The 22661-nt window shown below is 37.9% G+C and overlaps 1 long non-coding RNA gene across 1 annotated transcript in view; it reads left to right on the forward strand.

The window, feature by feature from the left end:
- The window catches only part of LOC103350114 (uncharacterized), a 110699-nt gene that overhangs the window by 67017 nt on the left and 21021 nt on the right, over positions 1–22661 (forward strand). Inside the window, exon 3 of the long non-coding RNA XR_011390557.1 lies at positions 920–1167. This is a non-coding gene — a long non-coding RNA (uncharacterized lncRNA). The remainder of the gene's footprint in view (positions 1–919; positions 1168–22661) is intronic.

Raw genomic sequence — 22661 nt, forward strand, 5'->3', positions numbered from 1 at the left:
TTCCAAAATTTGCTATTTCTAGTATTAATACAGCTCTTCCAAGTTCCGTGTGCTCAGTACTTGCATGATATATCTTTTTCTACTCTTTTACTTTTTTCTTTGTCTTCATATTTAAGAGAATTGCTTCAGCTAATATGGATTTTTCAATACAGTCTAATAATTTTTATCTTCTATCTTGAGTGCTTAGGCCATTTTCATTAAATGATTTATTCTTATATTTGGGTATGTATATATATCATCTTATGAGATTTTAGAGTCGCTTATCTTTAGATAAGAAATTTCTCTTTTCATAAGGTTTTAAACTATATATTTAACTTTAACAATCTCTCTTCAAATAATACAATGCTACTTCATATATAATGTAATATACTTATAAGTGTGGATTGCAATGCCCTTATTCAGTTCATGTGCTAAATTTATCATATCAAATTCTAAGATACATTATTCTCATTATTGTTTTAAACTATCAATTATCTTTCAACTTAAACAGAAACCCTACTTATAATATAATATTTAACAGTGAATGTTTCTTTTCACCACTGCTCTTCGATATTGAACTGAGTTCCTACACTGTATATTATGTAAGAAAACAAAAAAGAGGCATAGAAACCAAAAAGAAATATAGAAATGTCTTCATTGACAGATGACATAAGGATTTACCTACAACTGTCTGTTTTCTGATGGAAAATTTAGCCTATTTTTTCTTTTATTATTTCTATTTAAAGAAAAATGAGTTCAACCTATAATCTCTGATTTAAATAATGAAAAGGAAGAAATTCTGCCTCAAGACTGCCTACAGATGGTAAATATCAAAATTGCCATATCCACCCCCCACACTATCATATAGCAGCAGTTTACAGATCAAGTTCTTTACTCAGATGTGAATCCAATTACTTGAGCCATCACTGTTGCCTCTCAGGATCTGCATTGATGGAAAACAGGATACAGGTCTTGGAGTCAGGAATGTAACTCAGGAGAAGATAATAGAAGAAAAGCAAAGGAAGTGCATTCCCAGTGGACAGTTGGAGAGAAATTTGCAGTGGAAATTCTACAGAAAGAAGAGAGACTCTGTGGAGCAGCGTGGACAGTACACACCTGCAGCAGTGAACAGCAACATCATCCCCGACTCAGCCAAGGCTGGAGGAGATGCCAGCTTCCGGGAACGAGGTGAGAGCAGACTGCCTCAGCCATTGTCACGGGTAATACTGCCTGAGGTAGAACCTTGTGGACTAGACTGACTTTAAGTCAGGCCTGGAGCCCTGGTGTTGGAGGAGACCCACCTAAAACCAGGAAGAAAACCATGTATCTTTCTCTCATTTCCCTGTAAGGGCCTTGGTGACCTGCAAGAAGAAAGCAACATAGTAAAGCTGGTAGAGGTTGAAGCAGCTCTTGGACATGCAACTAGGGAATTTTATCAGAGGGATAAATCTGCATTCCCCATTGACTTTGAGTCTGGCCTAGAGGGTTAGCAGGGTGCTGGGCACTCACTTAGGTCTGTGAGATGCTCCCATCTCCCCACCCTATCACAGGCTCCTGAGTGCAGTCAGTCAAGGTGGAGCATCCACAGGCATCTGGATCTGGGACTGCCTGTGCTCTCTCCATGGAAACAGTAGGCTACTGGAGCTGAGAGCGAATCCGCTGTACCCTTGATTGTGAGAGCCTTGTATACGGCAACATTGGGAATTCTGTGACTGCATAATAGAGCTTGAGGTACAACTGAATCTCTGGGTCTGAATTTCTGAATCTGGCACCAAAGGCGCAGGCTCTCTGATTGCCTGAAGTGGGTCACTGCAGAGTGGTCCATGCTTACACTGAGAACCATATATGCTTCATGCACCTGCATTGATAGGGGAGGTTGTAGCTGAAAGTCAGTTTGATTTCTATTCAACATCTCTATCTCTCAGAAAACTTTTCATCCATATCAGGCATGAATTTCTATCTCCTGAATTTATTTCTCTGTGTTTCTGAGTTATGATCATTTTTTGAATTCATTCTCAGATATGTCATCATTCTCTTTGTCTTCACATTCTAATATTGAAGTGTTGTTGTGTTTTTTTGGGTAGGTCATATTGTATTCCTCGTTCTTGTTTCTTTTGTATTTCTGTGCTTACTTTTAGGCATTTGTGGAACCACTGGTTGATTTTCTCCTCTAATGTCTTTTATCTTTGAACTATGCCTCTATAGTTTAGTAGAGTGTCTGTCCATTCAGGAGATACCCAGAGGTGTTTCTGGGGGGTCCAGGGAGCTCTGGTTAGTGCTTGGGGGTGGTGCAAGGGTCCAGGGTGAAACCCAGGTTGCACGTGGTAGTTCTTTCTATTTTCAGTATGGGAGGTAGTATTATCACTTCTCCTGGCATAATCACAGATTTACCTCCTCTCTACCAAGGTGATAAATGCCTGGAATTAGCCCACAGTGGCTACTACCCACCCCCACCCCCCATCAATGCAGGTGCATGAACCACATAAAGTTCTCAGTGTGAGCATGTTGGGTATAGCAAAAGTAGGGTTTTTTGTTTATTTATTTATCTATTTATTTATTTTTGACAGGCAGAGTGGACAGTGAGAGAGAGAGACAGAGAGAAAGGTCTTCCTTTGCCGTTGGTTCACCCTCCAATGGCCGCCGCAGCCGGTGCACCGCGCTGATCCGATGGCAGGAGCCAGGTACTTATCCTGGTCTCCGTGGGGTGCAGGGCCCAAGTACTTGGGCCATCCTCCACTGCACTCCCTGGCCACAGCAGAGAGCTGGCCTGGAAGAGGGGCAACCGGGACAGAATCCGGCACCCCAACCAGGACTAGAACCTAGTGTGCCGGCGCCGCAAGGCGGAGGATTAGCCTAGTGAGCCGCGGCACCGGTGCAAAAGTAGTTTTAAGAGGGGAGTTTATAGACTTGAATGCTTAAATTGAACAAATAGGTTTAAGGGCCATCAAGGTATAGCAGGTTAACTTACTGCCTGCAATGCTGGCATCACCCATGGGTGCCAATCCAAGTCCTGGCTGCTCCATTACTAATCCACCTCCCTGATAATAGCCTGGGAGATCAGCAGAAAATGCTCCCAGTGCTTGGGCCCCTGCCACACAGGCAGGAGATACATATGAAGTTCTTGGCTCCGGATGGTGGCTTGGCCAAATTGCAAATCAGTTGGAGGCAAGAAATAAAAAAGATCAGAAACAAATGAAATAGAAACTAAGAAAGTAGAAAAGATCAAGGAGACAAAAGATTTTTTTTTGCGAAGATAAACAAAATAGACAAGCCTTTAGCTAGATTAACAAAGAAAACAGGAAAAAAAGCACAAATAAATATAATTAGAGATGAAAAGGGAGACATTAAAAACTAATACTGCTGAAATACAAAATATCATAAGAAACTATAATAAAACTATATGCTAATAAATTGTAAAATCTAGAAGAAATTGTTAAATATCTGGATGCATAAAACCTACAAAGATTAAATCAGGAAGATATAGAAAATCTAAGCAGATCACAAGAAGCAATGACATTTAAAGAGTAATTTAGTCTCCCATTAAGGAAAAGTCCCAAATCTTAAAAAAAAAGGACCTAGTCACTTTACTACTTAATTATATAAAACATTTAAAGAGGAATTAACTTCAATATTTTTCAAAATATTACAAAATAAGGAACAGGATGGAACTCTGCCAAACGCATGCTACAAGGCCAGCATCACCGTGGCACCAAAACTAAACAAAGACACAGTAAGAAAGCTACATATCTATAACCTTAATGAACATAATGCAAAATTTCTCAACAGATTACTCAATACAACACCACATCAGAAAGAACAAACATCACCATCAAGCAATATATATTCCAGAGATGTAAGAGTGGTACAATATCTGCAAATCAGTAAATGCAACAAATCACATCAACAGAATAAACAGAAACAATACAGTATCTCACAGATGTGCAGAAAGCATTTGATAAGATTCAACACCCCTTCATGATCAAAACCCTCCACATTTCTCCTAAGATCTGGAACAAAAAGTCCACTTTCATGACTTTGATTCAATGTAGTATTGAAAGTATTAGCAAGAGCAATTAGGAAGGAAAAATAAATAAATTGCATCTAAACTAGAAAGGAGGAAGTCAAAGTATATAATTTGTAGATGACATGATATTGTACATGGAAAAATCTAAATACTCCAGCAATAAGCTGTTAGAATTCATAAACCAAAAAGAAAAACAACAACAACAAAAACTCATAAACCAATTCAGTAAAGTTAAAAGTTACAAAATAAACAGAATATAAAAAAAACCAGTAGCTTTTCTATATGATAAATTCACCAAACAGAAATTAAAACTTAATCCTATTCATGATAGCCACCAAAAATCAAATATTCAGGGCCGGCGCCGTGGCTCACTAGGCTAATCCTCCGCCTGTGGCGCCAGCACCCTGGGTTCTAGTCCCAGTAGGGGTGCCGGATTCTGTCCCGGTTGCTCCTCTTCCAGTCCAGCTCTCTGCTGTGGCCCAGGAGTGCAGTTGAGCATGGTCCAAATGCTTGGGCCCTGCACCCCATGGGAGACCAGGAGAAGCACCTGGCTCCTGCCTTCAGATCAGCGCAGTGCGCTGGCCGCAGTGCGCCAGCCACAGTGGCCATTGAGGGGTAAAACAACGGAAAAGGAAGACCTTTCTCTCTATCTCTCTCTCTCACTGTCCACTCTGCCTTTCAAAAAAAAAAAAAAATCAAGTATTCAGGAATAAACTCAACCAAAAATGTAATATCTCTATAATGAAAGTTATAAAACTGATGGAAGAAATCACCAATGACACAAAATATGGAGAGATATTCCTTGCTTATGAATTGGAAGTGTTAAAATAATTAACATGTCTATACTACCTAAAGCAATATAGAGAGTCAATTCCATCTCTATCAAAATATCAATGACATTCTTTACAGAACTAGAAACACAATTCTACAATACATACATAATTACAAAAAATCCAGAAAAGCTAAAGCAATCTAGAGCAAAAGAAATCAAGCTGGAGGCATCACAATATCTGCCTTCAAAGCCTATTGTAAAACCACGGCAATTAAAATATCATGGGGCTGGCAGAAAAACCACTCATATATCAATGGAATGGAATAGATTGCCCAGAAATTAATCCACATAAATACAGCCAAATGATTTTTGACAAAATTGCCCAGAGCTTATAATGGAGAAACGATAATCTCTACAATAAATTGTTCTGGCAAACTGGATGTATATATGCAGAAAAATGAAATTAGATCCCTACTCCTCACAATATACAAAAACCAACTCAAGATGAATCAAAGAGCTAAATTTAAGACTTGAAAATGTGAAGATGCTTGAAGAGAATGCAAGGGAAATGTTTTATGACATTGGTGTAGGTGATGACTTCTTGGATAAGACCCACAAAACTTAGGAAATAAAAGAAAATCTAGATAAATGGGATTATATCAAACTCAGACGCTGTTGCACAGCAAAGGTAACAATCAATAGAATGAGTCTAGTTGAAAGAATAAAAAAATTACAAGCTACATATCTGACAACGGATTCATATCCAGAATATATCAACAACTACTGAAAAAAACTCAATAAAAAAACAACCAATACAGTTAAGAAATGGGTAAAGGACTGCAACAGACAGTTCTCAAAAGAAGAAATACCGGCCGGCACCGTGGCTCACTTGTCTAATTATCTGCCTGCAGCACTGGCACCCTGGGTTCTAGTCCTGATTGGGGCGCTGGATTCTGTTCCCTGTCGCTCCTCTTCCAGGCCAGCTCTCTGCTGTGGCCCAGGAGGGTAGTGAAGGATGGCCCAAGTGCTTGGGCCATGCACCTGCATGGGAGACCAGGAGGAAGCACCTGGCTCCTGGCTTTGGATGGGCTCAGCGCCAGCCATTGTGGCCATTTGGGGGGTGAACCAACAGAAGGAAGACCTTTGTCTCTGTCTCACTGTCTAACTCTGCCTGTCAAAAAAAAAAAAAAAAAAGAAGAAGAAGAAGAAATACAACTGGCTAGAAATTATATGAAAATCTGCTCAACATCACTAGCAATCAAGGAAATGCAAATCAAAATCACAATGAGATTTCACTCTTCACCTATCAGAATTACTATTATCCAAAAGACAGAAAGTGGTAAATCCTGCTGAAATGGTAGCGAAAGAGGAACTCTTATACACTGTTAACAGGAATATAAATTAGATCAGTCATTATGGAAAACAGTGTGAGGATTTCTTAAAAACTAGAAATAGACTTGCCATATTATCCAGAAATTCACCTATTGGGTAATTACCCAAAAGATAGGAACACATTGTATCAGAGATAACTACACCACCATCTTTATAGCAGCACTGTTCAAAATAGTCAAAATATTGAATCAACAAAGGTGTCCTTCTTCAGATGAATGGATAAAGAAAATGTGGTATTTATATACCATGAAATATTATTTAGCTATAAAAAGGAATGAAATTCTATTATTTGTATCAAAATAGGCACAATTGGGGAATATCATGTTGAGTAGAAATAAGCCAGATACAGAAAGACAAATATGGCATGTTCTCCCTTATATGTGAGACCTAACATTTTCCAAAACTCAAAAAACAACAAAAATAAATGCCTGTGTGTCAGTATTGCTGTAAATACAGTTTTATCAAGCATTATTTTATATCAAACAGATTGTTAAGAATGATATACAACTACATTTTAATTATCTGTGATTATCTTAAAATTTACTGTATATGAGTAAAATTGACATCTTTCTATTTAATTATTGTTTACAGTCACTGAACTATGATCTTTTATCTTTTTATTTGTTGGACTATTTAGTGGAGCATTAAGCTGTTGACTCTAAGGTAAATTGAAAATGTGCTATAAATCAGAAATTTAAAAAAAAAAACAAATCAGGACTGAGAGAACTTTTCTCTTTAATGTCATAAAAGAAATTTTAAAAACTTTATGGACATAGTTTGAAATTTCATATTTTTCCATATACTGTCCCTTGATTTTGTTCCAATAATTAAAAATTATAAAAAACATTTGTCATTCACATGAGATTTACAAAAACAAATGGTAGAACAGATTTTTGTCTATGGATCACAATGTGGTAAACTCTTGAGACATAAAAAAGTCAAGATTCCTATAGAGTCTGATTGTAAGGGAAGTGTTCTTGGAGAAGAGTATATGACAAGCTGCATTTCAAATATCAACTCTGAGGACTTCAGGTGAAAATGGATAAGGTAATAGATTCCTAAGCAGAAAGGAGCATGTGCAAATAATCATAGCCATCAATGTCCACCACCAAAGATGTATACTTGCTTTTGCTACTCAGTTTAAATAAACTACTTAAATCATTTCAATCTTTATAAAGTAGTAATTAATATCTCTATTTTGCAGGGAAGAAAATCAGAGTTTAAAAAATTAAGCAGCTTGGTATGGACACATACATAATAAGCACTGCAGTGGAGTTTACAGACTATACTTGCAGGCTTCCAAGATGGTGGAGCAGGGAGAGAGCTTACTGCTCTAGTCTAGGAGAATATAGTTTTAAAAGTGGAAAGAGTGCAGTCTCAGGGAAGAGTTAGGGAGAAAACAATAGAGGAAACTCTACATAAATTAGAGGAACACAGTGTACCTACATGGAGGGTGTGGATGCTCACAACTCAGGACTCCAGAAGACGAAGGCTTTTGCACTGGCATTGGAGAGTGAGGTGCGACCAGACTGCAGCAGTTCAAGTCACTGGTGATAAAACTACAGAAAGAGCCTAGAAGGAACCTGGCTTGGAGCTGTGTGGGGGATAGTGTACCTGCTAAACTAGAGGAGAAAAAAAAGGAGGGACACATTTCTCTCTCCCCAATCATCCTGCAATGGTGTCTTGTAACAGGCCTATAGAGTGGGCACCATTTTGGACAAATGTAACAGCTGCACCAGCTCATGTCCACACCCAGCAACCAGTAGAATAGACTCCTCACTCTGGTGCAGAGAACTATCAGAGGACTGGGTGCTTGTGACTGTGGGAGACTTGCATGCTGCGACTATGAATAAACTGAGGCTGTTTGGGAGGGCTCGTGGTGTGGCTGGGACTTTGGGCAGTCACTGTGGGAGGCTCCACATGCTCAGGGCTCCCTGGTACCTAGTGAAGGACATTGCTGGAGAATCTGAGCTTACACTGAAGACTGCACAGATCCTTTGTGTGGTCCTTGTGGCAGAGCAGATGAATATTATGCCACTAGGGTTAGCGCTCATACACTGGTCTCCTTTACTGGGCTAGCGCTCATACACTGGTCTCCTTTGAGGAGAAGAGCTCAACTGAATAGAATAAACTTCCGCTCTGATTGAAAAAAAGAGAGATTTACCATGCCAAACCTGGGTGTGTCACCTTAGACATGCCCTTCACACTGGAGAACTGAACAGAGCTCTCTGGCCACACCCACTACATGCCTCTAGATTTTCACTGAAAGCAGACACTCCACTAATCTACAGAGGTATAGTACAAAGAAAAAAACCACCACAATGAAAAAAAAAAAAGAAAAAAGAAACTGACAAGAATAAGGAAAACAATGCCATGCCCCCCAAAGAACACAACACTTCAGTAATAGATTGTGAAGATAATAAGATTGACTAAATGCCAGAAATGGAATTCAAAAATTGGATCATAAGATTGCATATAGATATTCACAAGCAAATGCATGAACAACTGAAATCTGTACATGACATGAAAGAAATTTCTTCCACAAAATTGGAATGAGAAATCAAAATGAAATGAAGTGTTTAATAGAACAAATAAAAAATGCAGTAGAAAACCTTGAAGACAGAATTGGTGAAGCAGAAGAAAGAATATTTGACTTAGAAGACAAAGCATAGGATATTATACAGTCAGACAAAAAACAAGAAGAAGAAACTAGAAAACTAAAAAACATTGTTGGGAATCCACAGAATACTATCAAATGACCCAACATATGGATTCTAGGAGTTCCTGAAGTCCTGGAAAGAGAGAAGGAATTAGAAGGCCTTGTTAGTATAATAATAATAGTAGGAAACCTCCCTATTTGGAGAAAGAAAGGGACATCCAAGTACAGTAAGCACATAGAACCCCAATAGACATGACCAGAAAAGATCTTCACCACAGCATGTTGTAATCAAACTCACCACAGTCAAACGTAAAGATTCTAAAATGTACATGAGAGAAATGCCAGATAATTTCAGAGGATCTCCAATTACACTCACAGTGGACTTTTCATCAGAAACCCTACAGGCTGGGAGAGAATGGCGAGCTATAGTTCAAATCTTAAGAGAAAGAAACTGTCAACCCAGAATACTATACCCTGAAAAGCTCTCATTTATCAATGAAGGTGAAAAAAAGACCTTCTATAACAAACAGAAATTGAAAGAATTTTTCAATACCCATCCAGCCCTGCAAAAGATGCTTAAGGATGTGCTATACACAGAAACACAGAAACATGGTCATCATCATGAAAGAAAGTTAAGGAAGAAAATCTCCCGGTAAAAGTTCAAAGGAAATACAAAGTAAAAAATAGGAAAATTTTTGGAAAAATGGCAGAGCAAAGTCATTAGTTATCAATAGTCACCTTGAATGTAAATGGCCTCAACTCTCCAGTTAAAAGACACAGACTGGCTGAAGGGATTAAAAAACAAAACCCATCTATTTGCTGCCTACAAGAAATACAGATAACTCACCAACAAAGAAGCATGCACTGAAATAGAAAGGATGGAAAATGATATTCCATGCTAACTGAAACCAAAAAATAGTTGGTATAGCCATCCTAATATCAGAAAAAATATACTCTGGGGCCAGTGCTGTGGCACGGTGGGTTAAGCTACCTCCTGCATCCAATATGGGTGCTGATTTGAGAATCAGCTGCTCCGCTTCCAATCCTGCTCTCTGCTATGGCCTGGGAGAGCAGTTTGAAGATGGCCCAAGTCCTTGGGCCCCTGCACCCATGTAGGAGACCTGGAGCAAGCTCCTGGCTCCTGGCTTCGGATTGGCACAGTTCCAGCCATTGCGGCCATTTGGGGAGTGAACCAGCAGATAGAAGACCTTTCTCTCTCTCTCTCTGCCTCTACATCTCTGTAACTCTGACTTTCAAGTAGATAAATAAAATCTTTAAAGAAAAGAAAAATATACTTTAACGCAAAAACATTTAAAAGGGAGATGAAGAAGGGCACTATGTAATGATTTAGGGATCAATTCCACAGCTAGATATGAGTATTACAAAAGTATATACACCTAATTAAGGGCACCTGGCTATTTAAAATCAATGTTAAGGGATCAAAAGGGAGACCTAGACTCAAATACGATATTAATGGGGGACTTCAATACCCCACTTTCAGCAATGAACATATCAACCAGACAAAAACAATGGAGTTAATCAACACTGTATACAAATTGACCTAAAATATATCTACAGAACTTTTCATCATTCAGTTGCAGAATATACATTCTTCTCCAGGGCATGGAACTTTCTCTAGGATTGACCACATACTTTGCTGTAAGGCAAGTCTCAGCAAATTCATAAAAATCAAAATCATACCATGCGTCTTGTTGGACCACAATGGAGTAAGGCTGGATATCAGCAACTCAGGAATCTATAGAACATATTCAAACACATGGAGACTGAACAACATGCTAGTGAATGAACAGTGGGTCATAGAAGAAATCAAAAGAGAAATCAAAAACTTTCTAGAAACAAATGAAGATGACAATACAACATATCAAAACTTATGGGATAGGGGCCAGCGCCATGGTGCAGTAGGTTAATCCTCTGCCTGTGGCGCCAGCATCCCATATGGGCGCCAGTTCTAGTCCCAGCTGATCCTTTTCCAATCCAGCTCTCTGCTGTGGCCTGGGAAAGCAACAGAAGATGGTCCAAGTCTTTGGGCTCCTGCACCCGCATAGGAGATCAGGAAGAAACTCCTGGCTTCGGATCTGCAGAGCTCTGGCTGTTGCAGCCATTTGGGGAGTGAACCAATGGAAAGAAAACCTTTCTCTCTGTCTCTCCCTCTCACTGTCTGTAACTCTACCTCTCAAATGAATAAATAAAAAAAATCATAAAAAAAAACTTATGGGATATAGCAAAAGCAGTGTTAAAAGGAAAGTTTATAGCAGTTGTTGCCTAAATCAAGAAAGGCTCTAAATAATAAATGTCAATGCATCTCAAGGATCTAGAAAAACAACAGCAATCCAAACCCCAAAATTGTAGGAGAAAAGAAATAACTAAGAGAATAAACAAACAAAATTGAAACAAAAAAAATACAAAAATCAGCAAATAGAAAAGCTGGTGTTTTGAAAAAATAAAAACTAAAAACAATTGACAAACTATAGGCCCAACTAACCAAAAAAAGGAGAGAGAAGACCCAAATTAATAAAATTAGAGATGATACCATATGTTCTCCCTGATCTATGAGAACTAATAGAGCACCTAAGACAAAATCTGTAGAAGTGAAATTGATACTTCGAAAAGGGATAATTTGAGTGGCCCTTGTCTTGACTGTCAAGGAACAGTTTTGTTTTTTTTTTTTTTCCTTTTCATAATATTTGTTGAACTCTTTACTTAACATATCATAAGTGTATAAAGACAATTGAGGATGCGTTCTATTAAAAATAAGAGAAGAAATAAGAGAGGGAGGGGGAAGTTTATAACTGTAAAGCTCTATAGTTCTGCATACATCCCTACAGACTTACTTCTAAGGGTACAGTTTAGAAACTTGCCACAGGACCCATAATCCCATTAAGCTCTGTGGTAAAAATGCCATCTTAAATGTTAAAGTGATCATATTAAGTGTTAAAGTGAACATATAGATAGGATTAAGTGTTAAAGTGATCATATAAATAGAATCAAGTGTCTGGTGATAATAATAGAATTAAAAAGGAGAGAATATTCTGACATGGGAAGCAGTCCACACAGCAGACTCATAGAATGACAATCACTTTAAGTAGCAATCTGGCATAAGAATCAGCCCTTATGGCATCCTGGTCTGGCTAAAAAGCCCCTGAGAACATATCAGGCATTGAAAGCTAAGACACTGTGGCAAAAAAAATGTCCTATATGAAGGATTTCTGTGAGACCCCAGCAGAAAGAAGTGGCCATCAAAGAAGGATGTACTTTTCTCTGAAGGGAGAAGTTCCAACCTAATAGTCTTGTCTAAATACTGATGGAATTTGTGTATTCATATGGCTTCCATAGCCTAGGCAGCTTATATCAAGAGTCCTGGGTGGTCACTGACACTATAGATAAGAGTGATAATTGTTAAGTTAACCACAGGAATCACTGTGCACTAACATCCAATGCAGGACCTCTGTCCTTAATGAGTTTTATTATGAGAGTTAACTGTAAAACTTATCAGGTTTTTTTGTGCGTGTGTTTGTGTGCAAATTATTGAAAACTTTACTTAGTATAGAATTGGTCTTCTTTGTATAAAGTTAATTGAAAATGAATCTTAATGGAGAATGGAACTGGGAAGGGGAGAGGGAGGAGGAGGAGGAATGGGAATGTGGATGGGAGGGCGGATTTAGTGGGAAGAATAACTGTATTCCTAAAGTTGCACTTATGAAATTTGTATTCATTAAATAAAAGGTTTCTTGGGGAAAAATGAAAAAATATAAAAAGACTATATCTAAATGATTGTATGAGCAAGCTCTTTATAATGTATTATTCCATCAGAAATATGGATATTTAGGAAATAGCAAATATCATGATTGAAGCATCATATGGATTTGAATTGGTACAATAAATAGGGCAAGGTCATTACTACATTAATGACTGGAATCTACCCTGAAGATGAAAATTCCAAATGTCATAATGAAACTTGCAGTTTACAAAAATGATTCTAGCAACATGGTAGAGGGGAAACTCAGTTTTAGGCATGACTCTCAATAAGTATCTTTAAAATTAAAAGAGTATATCTTAAGAGATTTAATCAGGATATATCAAATCCAGTTGGAAACTGGCAATGATCTAAGCAAGAGATGATGAGGTTCTTAATGTAGACAGAAACTGCAGGAATGGGAGAAGAGATGACAGAAATATACTGGTTCTCAAACTTAATTTCCTGCTATAATTACAGTGGCACTTTAAAAAATTACACACAGTAATCTCTTCCATGAATATTTTGATTCAATAGCCCTGGGCACAAACTAAGCATCTGCATTTTTTAAAGGTTTTGTGAATAATCCTGTCAACCAATGTACAGAAGTATTGGGGCAATACTCGGGAAGTAGAATGAAGACTGGTAGATTAAGACAAATGTAATAAGATTAGCAGTAAATGAAGGAGAAAAACATGAGTTTCACACCAAAAAAGCTGTTGTTGAATTATGTAGGGGGTATGCAAATGTTGATGTCTGACAGGCACTGGAAAGAATGGCCTAGAGTTCAGGAGTGAGAGAATCCATGACAGACAGGGTGGTCAGCAGTCATTCATAGAAACAGGATTTAAGCACAGCTTCTGTGAGCAAAGTCTTTTTACACACAGAACTCAAGATCAAAATATCTCAGAGGGTAACCAGTCATTTGAACAGGGACCTGTTGGCATCTGGGAACTTTAAAACACACCACTTTTCAACTTTGACTTTTTTCCTTAATTAGGGTCAGCAAGGTTCTCCATGCCAGCATGGTGCCACAGAATTTCCAGATATGAGGCATTTTCCATTACTCCAGACAAACAAAGAGTATGAAGTCCCTTTGATGGGGTAGAGTTGGTCAGAAGGAGGCAATCAGCAGCAGGAAAAATACCCAGAGTGTCCCAGCTAATCAGCAGCACTGCAGGGGAGGTCACACTGACAATTAGCTTAACTTCTTGCAAGCTGGAGCAGGAGCTAAATACAAGCGCAAATGGGCTGCTCATTCAGTCAACCAGTACAGCAATTGTTAGGAACCTTTCATTTCATAGAAACAGTCCATATCATCAGTATGCAAGGGAATTTCTGTATTTTGTTTGTTAAAAAGAGAACACATATGTATCCAGCTCTCATAAGGATATCTAAAACCATTTTGATTGAGAAATGGGAAATTTACATTAGGGCCAGGTTAAAAAAATTTCATAGTATGAATCTGATCTGCCATGAAATGCTTGTTGCTGAGTAAGAATAACAATGAGCTTTTGATAACACTCTGAAGAAGCCTCACAGAAGTGCATTTTCATATACGAGCCCAAGAACCATTATTCAGTAAGTCAATGACTGAAGCTAGCTAAAAGAATGTCAAAGAACCTTATTTATTTATTTAATAGTTTCTATTCATCTGATTCCCTAAAGCTTTTAGGGAAAATACTATATAATAAATAAAATTCTTTATGAGTATATTATAAAATAAGTTTTAAATTTGTTTCAGAGTGAAATAAGATGGTGTTAAAAGACCCACAATGAAACCTAGGTTCCTCATCCTCCTGTCTGTCTCCCTAGTCTTTCAACTTTTCCACTTTCTTTGAGGATATTTGTACATACTATATACATACTTGTGTTGCTATTTCTTGACTTAGGGTTTTTAATATTTTTTTTAAGTTTTTAAAGTTTAGTGCTTTTATGTATTTGAAAGGAAGAGGTAGACAGACACAGAGAAAGAGAGAGCTCTCATCCTCTGGTTTACTCCCCAAATGCCTCAAATTCGTGCGAGAGCTGAGACTGGGGCCAGGCACAAGTCAAGAGTAAGAACAATCTGGATCTCCCACATGGGTGGCAGAGAGACAAATACTTGAAACGTCAATGCTGCCTCCCAGGGTATCCATTACCAGGAAGTTGGAAAGTAGAGCCAGCACTGAAACTCAGGCACTCTGATACGGGTTTACGGTGTCCCAAGTAATGTCTTAACAACTAGGCCAAAACCTGCTCCTTAATACTGACTAACTTCATTTTATATTATTTTTTTTACCTCTCACTGATTCTCTTTCCTACTGCCCAACCTTCTAAACACTTGATCTTAGCCAAAAGGTCAAGAAGTGATCCCCAACCTTCTAAAAATAGCTACATAGCAACATTTACTTAATAGTACCTACTTCATTAAGTTAGTATTATTCATTGTGGAATCAAGTAACTTACTGTAATTTTTTTCCTAACATGACTTTTTCTTTCTTCTACATCCCCAGAATTAATACTTCCCTTGGTTTTCATTTACTTTTCTTCATGTATATGTCACCAGTTCATCCCAAGAACATCAAATTCATACACTTTATCAAATACTTAGATAGGTAATCTAAAATTCTTTTTTTTTCCCCTGGAACATGAACTCTAGAGCCTGGAATTTCTTTTCTGTTCACACCAGGCTTTTCTCTAGGTATCCTGTACAGCTGTCCCCTTGAGAATGCCCCTGAATATTGCTTTGTACTGAAAGCTTGCTTCCTGGAATCCATGTTTTCTTCTTTCTTGGTTTGTTGCCTTATTTTTCTTGATGATACTTTTAAAGAAATGATCAGGAAGTATACACATATTTTAGCACTGCTTCTTTTAAACAGTATCTTTTGTCTTTCATTTATTTTCAACATTTTGATTTTCATAGTTTTAATTTCTAAGTGCATTTTCTTGTCCCTTTATCATAGCACCTTTATGTATAAGAAATGTAACAAATTTGCTCTTTCGGGACAGTAATAATTACAGAAGTAGCAATGAGGAACAAGGAGGATGCAAAAATTACCTCCTATCACAGTGACAGAAAGGGTGAGAGAAAACAGATACAACTGAAGAGTGCAGTGGGTGAACTCAATGTTTGAGGAAGTTGTTGGGTTTCAATTAAAGCAAGAAGCTTAAGTAATGAAGAAGAATTTAAGGATTGAAATATTGAGAAAATATTATTCTCCTTAGTACTTAAATAACCATTCTGAAATTAGTTTAGGAAAACAGGTTGGCTCAATTTTCAAAGGAACGCCCAAAAACAATTGGTTTGGGAGAGAGTAAAGTAAAGGATTTGGTTTGTCAGGGCTGGAGCTGCGGCATAGCAGGTAAGAGCAGCCACTTGCAGTGCCAGTGCAAGTTTGAGTCCCAGCTGTTTGAGCCACATGGGCACAAGTTTGAGTCGCTGTTCTGCTTCCAATCCAGCTCTCTGCTATGTCCTGGGAAAGCAGATGGCCCAAGTCCTTGGGCCCCTCCACCCGTGAAGGAGACCTGGAGGAGGCTCCTGTCTCCTAGCTTTGGATCCGCCCAGCTCTGGCCATTGTGGCAATCTGGGGAGTGAACCAACAGATGGAAGACCTCTCTCTCTCTCTGCCACTTCCTCTGTGTAACTCTGCCTTTAAAAGAAATAAATTTTAAAAGAAAGATTTTTTGTTTTTTAAGAGCCATGTTATTTCCTGTTCTTGGGAAAAATTGTCTGTAGAGTTCATACCGATGCATCTTATTTAATAGAAAGGTGCCTGTCATTCTAGGTCAAGGTTTAGTGCACATGTTAGTAAGAGTTTTTCAGTGAATGCACTACACAATACTTTTTGAGTCAATAGCTCTACTGGATTCCATTTGCAGAGATCATGAAAGGGTTTTTGTTGGCACAGTACTTTTTATGACCATAGAATTAGGTATCATGCTTAGCTCCGAAGGAGTTTATTGGCATGAAAGCTTAGAAACAAGACTGTATTAGGGACTTTAGGAATAAACTAGTATTATGACTGGATTATGAGAATCCCCTCAAACTCTAATCACCCAAAGGTTGAATAGATTCTAGGGACTGGATGACATGAGGTACTGGTGAGGGATCAGTGGCCACACATAAAATGTCCTGTGATTAAAGATTATGACCTACTCTGGTTCTAATATACATTTTATCACAGGCATTCCATATGAACAATATGGAAGATCATACAGGTGTGGGGGAGATCTTGGAATATAATTGGCCTATCCTTCTTTAACTGCCTTGGAATATAAAGTATCTTTACCTTTACTTTGTCACTGTCAAAGCAAAAAGTGGTCCAGCTACCTTAATGGAAACCTAATTATCACAGCTACTGTCTTCAGCAAACTCAGCACTTACCTTCTTCATGAGATCTTGTCCTTTAGTTGAAGTAATCTCAAATTAGGCTCTTCACTCTATGGGAATGAGAACACACAATTCACTATATGGCCTTGGCTTGGGCTCCCCTTGACTTCTATGTTCAAGTCAATCAGGATCAGCCCTGCTGATTACTTCTTATGCAAGTAGTTAATGCTACAGGGACACATGTATATGTATCTTTATGTATATGTATATGTATCTTTATGTGTATATGTACACATTCTTACCTTATTCATTTGTTTGTTAGGTAGGTTTTTGATGGCAACCATTGTGTGGTCAGATACAATGACATTTTCAATCAGTCTCACACTATCCTGAAACACCATTTTCCTCAACCTTTGTGCTTAAGTCCTTGCTTTCCTTTGGGTTCATTTTTCTGAGATTTGATTTCTGTGACTTATTGTTTACAAAACTTTAGTTTGTTATTTTAGTGGATATTTTGGGTTTATAATATAAATCCTTAACTTATCATAGTTGTTTTCAAGTCATTTTAAACTTTCATGTAAAATATGAGGACTTTACTATAGTATAGATCCAATTCTCTCCTTTCACCTATACTTCCGTATATCTTACTTGCAAACAGCTGTAATCTACAACAAATTGTGACTATATCTGTCCACATGGCAAAATATTTTAGAAATATTTAAACAGCAATAAAATTTTTTGTATATATTTACCTTGGTACTTAAATTTTCATACTCATCATTCTTTTCACGTAGACCTATAATTCCTTCTAGGAGCATTTGTCTTCTTCCTTGGAGGCTTTTTCTTTAGCATTTTTATAGTGCAGATCTACTGCTACTAAATCGTTTCAGCTTTTGTATGTCTGAAAATGTCCATATTTTGTTTTTGTGTGTTTGTGTGGTGGGGAAGAATTTAGGTGAGAAGTGTTTTGTTTTACTTTCAATGCTTTAAGGAAGTTGCTCTAAATGGTTGCATTGTTTCCAATGAGAAATCTGCTGTTGTTCTTATTGTTGCTCTTCTGTGTGTTAAGAGGTCTTTTTCCTCTGGCCACTCCAGATTTTTCATTTTTACTGGTTTTCTGTAGTGAATTGTGAGGTGGTTTGCTGTAATTTTCTTCATCTTTCTTGTACTCAGAGTTTGTTGAGCTTCTTGGATAAGTGGCTTACAGTTTATATCAAATGTGGCACATTTTTGAACTACTTTACCTTTAGAAGTTTCTCTGTCCCATTCTCACGTTTCCTTCATGGGACTCAAATTTCACATAAATTAGACAGCTTGAAGTTTGTTTGTTTGTTTGTTTGTTTTTAGACAGGCAGAGTGGACAGTGAGAGAGAGAGACAGAGAGAAAGGTCTTCCTTTTGCCGTTGGTTCACCCTCCAATGGCCACTGCGGCTGGCACGCTGTGGCTGGTGCACCATGCTGATCCGAAGCCAGGAGCCATGTGCTTCTCCTGGTCTCCCATGCGGGTGCAGGGCCCAAGGACTTGGGCCATCCTCCACTGCATTCCCGGGCCACAGCAGAGAGCTGGCCTGCAAGAGGAGCAACCGGGACAGAATCTGGCACCTTGACTGGGACTAGAACCCGGGGTGCCAGAGCCACAGGCAGAGGATTAACCTATTGAGCCTCGGTGCTGGCCAGCTTGAAGGTTTCTTTCAGCTTACTAATACTCTGTTTTCTTTTTTTTTCTCTGTGCTTCAATTTAGATGACTTTTTATTTTATAATATTGTTTTCTGGTAGTTCTAGCTCGTGTATTTTATTGCTTTTTAAAAATATTTATTTATTTATTATTTGAAGAGCAAATATATATTTGGAGAGAGAGAGAGAGAAAGTATCTTTCACTTGCTGTTTGCTGATTCACTCTCCAAATGACCACAATATCTAGGACTAGGCCAGGCAAAAGGCAGGAGCCAGGAACTCTATTAGGTCTCCCAAATGGGTGACAGTAACCCAAGTGGTTGAGGCATCTTTCATTTCCTCCCAGCAAGAAGCTGGATCAAAAGTATGGTGTCCAGGGACTCAAACCAGATCCTCTGCTGTGTGATGCTGGTGTCCAAAGGTCAACTTAATGCACTGTATCACCATATCCGATCCCAGTGTACATTTCATCAAAGATGTTGTAATTTCTATATCTGGAATTTCATTCTGGGTATTTCTAAATTTAACTCTCTGAATCTAGTAATGTGATAATAGTAGTTTTAGAGATAGACATACAACACAGCAGTTAAGTCCTGGTTGAGATGCCTGTAGCCCCTATCAGAGTGCCTGGGTTGAGTCCTGGCTACTGGGTTTCTGATCCAGTTTCCTGCTAATGCATGCTCTGGGTGGCAGCAAGTGATGGCTTATATACTTGGGTCCCTACCACCTTTGTGGAAGATTTGGATTGGGTTTCTGTCACCTGGTTGTGGCCTGGTCCAGCCCTGTCTGTTGTGAGCATGTGGGGAGTGAATCAGTGGATGGAAAATCTCTCTCTTTCTCTTCTCTCTCTCTGTCTTTGCCTTTCAAATAAAACAAAAACAAATTTCTTAAAAAGAATACTTTTTTAAAAAAAGATTTATTTATTTACTTGAAAGTTACAGTTACACAGAGAGAGACAGGGAGGCAGAGAGAGAGGTCTTTCATCTGTTGGTTCACTCCCCAATTGGCTGCAATGGCCAGAGCTGTGCTGATCCAAAGCCAGGTACCAGGAGCCAGCAGCTTCCTCTGGGTCTCTCATGCAGGTGGAGGGGCCCAAGGACTTGGGCCATCTTCTACTGCTTTCCCAGGCCATAGCAGAGAGCTAAGTGGAGCAGCAGGAATTCGAATGGTGTCCAAATGGGATGCCGGCACTGCAGGCAGCGGCTTTACCCGCTACACCACAGCGCCAGCTCCCAAAAAGAATACTTTTCATGTCTTTACTAATTCCACCATTGTAGTGGGTCTGGCTTTGTTTCAATTGATGATTGTTTTCATTTGTGATATTTTCTTGTTTCTTTGTATGCTTATTTGTGTTTGATTGGATAGCAGAGATTGTGATTTGTGCCTTGGTAGGTATTGAATATTTTTGAACTGTACTGTTTCTAAGACTCAGTTTAGTTGCTTGAACACAGTTTGATCTTTTAGAGATCTTGTAAGATTAGATAAATGGAATAAGAGTTGCATTTAATACAGTATTAATTATTTCCAACTACTGAGGGAAGACTTTTCTGAATACCGTGAGTGCCACATGAGTATGCTTTTCAGTCTATCTGGTAGAAACTAGCACCATTCCATACTCTCTGTGAGAACCAGGCATTGATCCCTCAATTCTTGTCAGCTAACTCATTCTCCCCTCTTGGGTAGTATATAAAGACTGACCTGTACCCTTCAGAATTCCCTCTATGGGGTTTTCTGTAGCTCTGCGGTGTTTTTCTCTGTGAAACTCTGTTTTTGTCACTCACCCACAGCTCCATCTGCTTTAGTCTTTCCAGGCTCTCAGTTTTGTCTCCTCAACTCCAGGAATCAGCAGGGCTCTGCCTGTTTCTGCTCATGCACTGAATTCCAAAATTCTCTCAACACAGTAGCTAATAGCCAGTTGCTGGCCTCATCTCTTGTTTCCCAGTTCTCAGGAATCACTAGCGTTTGCTGTGTAAAGAAAGCCCTTTTTTCAAAATCTGTGTCTCATTTTTGTTTGTTTCAGGTGGGTGGGGTCAGATCGGATCCCTCTTACTGCATCCTTCCTGGAAGGAGAAGTTGCTTAAGAAGATGGAACTGCACAATTAAAATAAAAAAAAAAAACTTGAAAAACAAAATTATATTGTTAGGTAACTGCTTAGGACCAGAGGAGTTTTCATTATCTGAGAGTGTTCAGAGGAGTCTCGGAACAAGTCTCTGATTTTCACCCTTGATGCACAGAATGAACACACCCTATTTGTTCCATGTGGAGGTTAACACAAGCAGTATAGTGGTGGATATGTGAACCATGTTGCTTGGACTTAAACCCACAGTTTGAAACTGATTTTGTTTTGGATAGTATATGTATTAAATCAACTAGATGTGGAAAAGATATAGAGGAGGTGGTTAAGGAAATTTTGAGAATTATAGTGGAAATAAGTGGTGTCATCTATCTGTATCTATATATTTCTTTCTATCTCATCTATGGACGATTCATCCAGATTACCTTTTGTTGTTGTCAAATGAATTGAAATACCTTCTCCTTCTGTGTTCCTTATGAAATATTATAGTACCTTTTGTTTCACCAAAAAAGATAATAATTTTTAAGTCAAATGTAGCCAATTTTTAATTTTTTTTATTGTTTTGGTTAAGGATGTTTTCAATCTCAAGTTTATAAAAATGATCTCATTTTTTCTAATCATTTTGAAGTTTTCTCTTATATTTAGATTTTTTCATCCAATTGGAAATTATTTATAATATGGCATGTCATAATGTTATTTAGTTAATTTTTCCATAGGAAAAAAGACAATTTTATCAATGCTTTTAATGGAATATAGTTTTTTTTTCTTAATTAATTTGAAATAATCTATTCCTCAACCACCAAGTTTCCAAAATGGCCATTCCTGTTTCAGGGTTCTGTGCTGTGTTCTATTGATCTGTTTACCTACACCCATGACAAAACAGTCATGGTTTTTAATTCCTTTGATTTTGCAACATATCTTAGTATTTGAGAAGTTTCTTTTCAATATTCTTTTCAGAACTTTCCTGTTTTGTGCAACTTTTGTAATGGTTTTGTCAGGTCACTTCAAAGCCTTCTTCAAGTATTTACTGGCATTGAATTTATAAACTAATCTGGGTGAACTGACATCTTTACAGTATTGATTATCATCATTCATGAAAAAATGTTCAGGTCTTCTTTTCTACTCTTCAGTAAAGTTTTATAGCTAATTTTTGTTATTTTTTCGCAGTTAATTTACACATTTTATTACTACTGACTACAAGATTTTATTACTTTTTCTGTTTGGTCATGGCTGGTATATGGGAATGGTATGATTTCATATGTTTATCTTATGTCCAGAAATCTTGCTGAGCTCACTTAATATTGTTTTATAGTTTGAGTGTGGCTTCACTTGCATTTACTATGTATTTCTATGTGTACCTACCATCTGCAAATAATAATGATCTCATCTTTTCCTTTCCTATTCTTGTGCCACTTATCCTTTGTTTAGATTTTATTGCATCTGCTAGGACTGCCATCAGTGATAGTAGATACATTTGTCTTATTTCATACCTTAGGAGAACTGCTTCTAAAATTTTAACAATAAAAATGGTGATAACGTTTGATTTTAAAGTTGTGGAAATTCTCTCTTCTAGTTAAGTATGACAAGTATTATGTCTGTTTATATCCCTTATAATATCCTCTGTAATATCATTGACTGTTAATAATTTCTTTTCACAGAAGCAACATTTCCATCTCCCAGAATGTGTGTCCTTTTGTTTTAGAACATTTCCTTTTATCCAGTGCTTATGACAGGCCAGCGTTGTTGGATATAGGTAACACTTGGAGGCAGCCTTCTATCAGTGATTGATAGAAGTTCATAGATAAATATCTTGATCTCTTATCTCTTAAATGGGGCTTATTTTACGATGTGTGTTCCTTAATACTTTCTAGAATTTCATAGTGAAATTAAGTTCAAATTATCTAATGTAGTAAATTAGTTAGCAATGCATGATTTATCAGCTTTCCTTCTTCTCTCACTTTCTCACTCCTCTATTAGTGTTTTCTGATATTATCTATTAAACAAAAATATTGTATTTGG

Source organism: Oryctolagus cuniculus, chromosome 7 (genome assembly GCF_964237555.1).
Source record: "Oryctolagus cuniculus chromosome 7, mOryCun1.1, whole genome shotgun sequence".
Classification (NCBI taxonomy): domain Eukaryota; kingdom Metazoa; phylum Chordata; class Mammalia; order Lagomorpha; family Leporidae; genus Oryctolagus; species Oryctolagus cuniculus.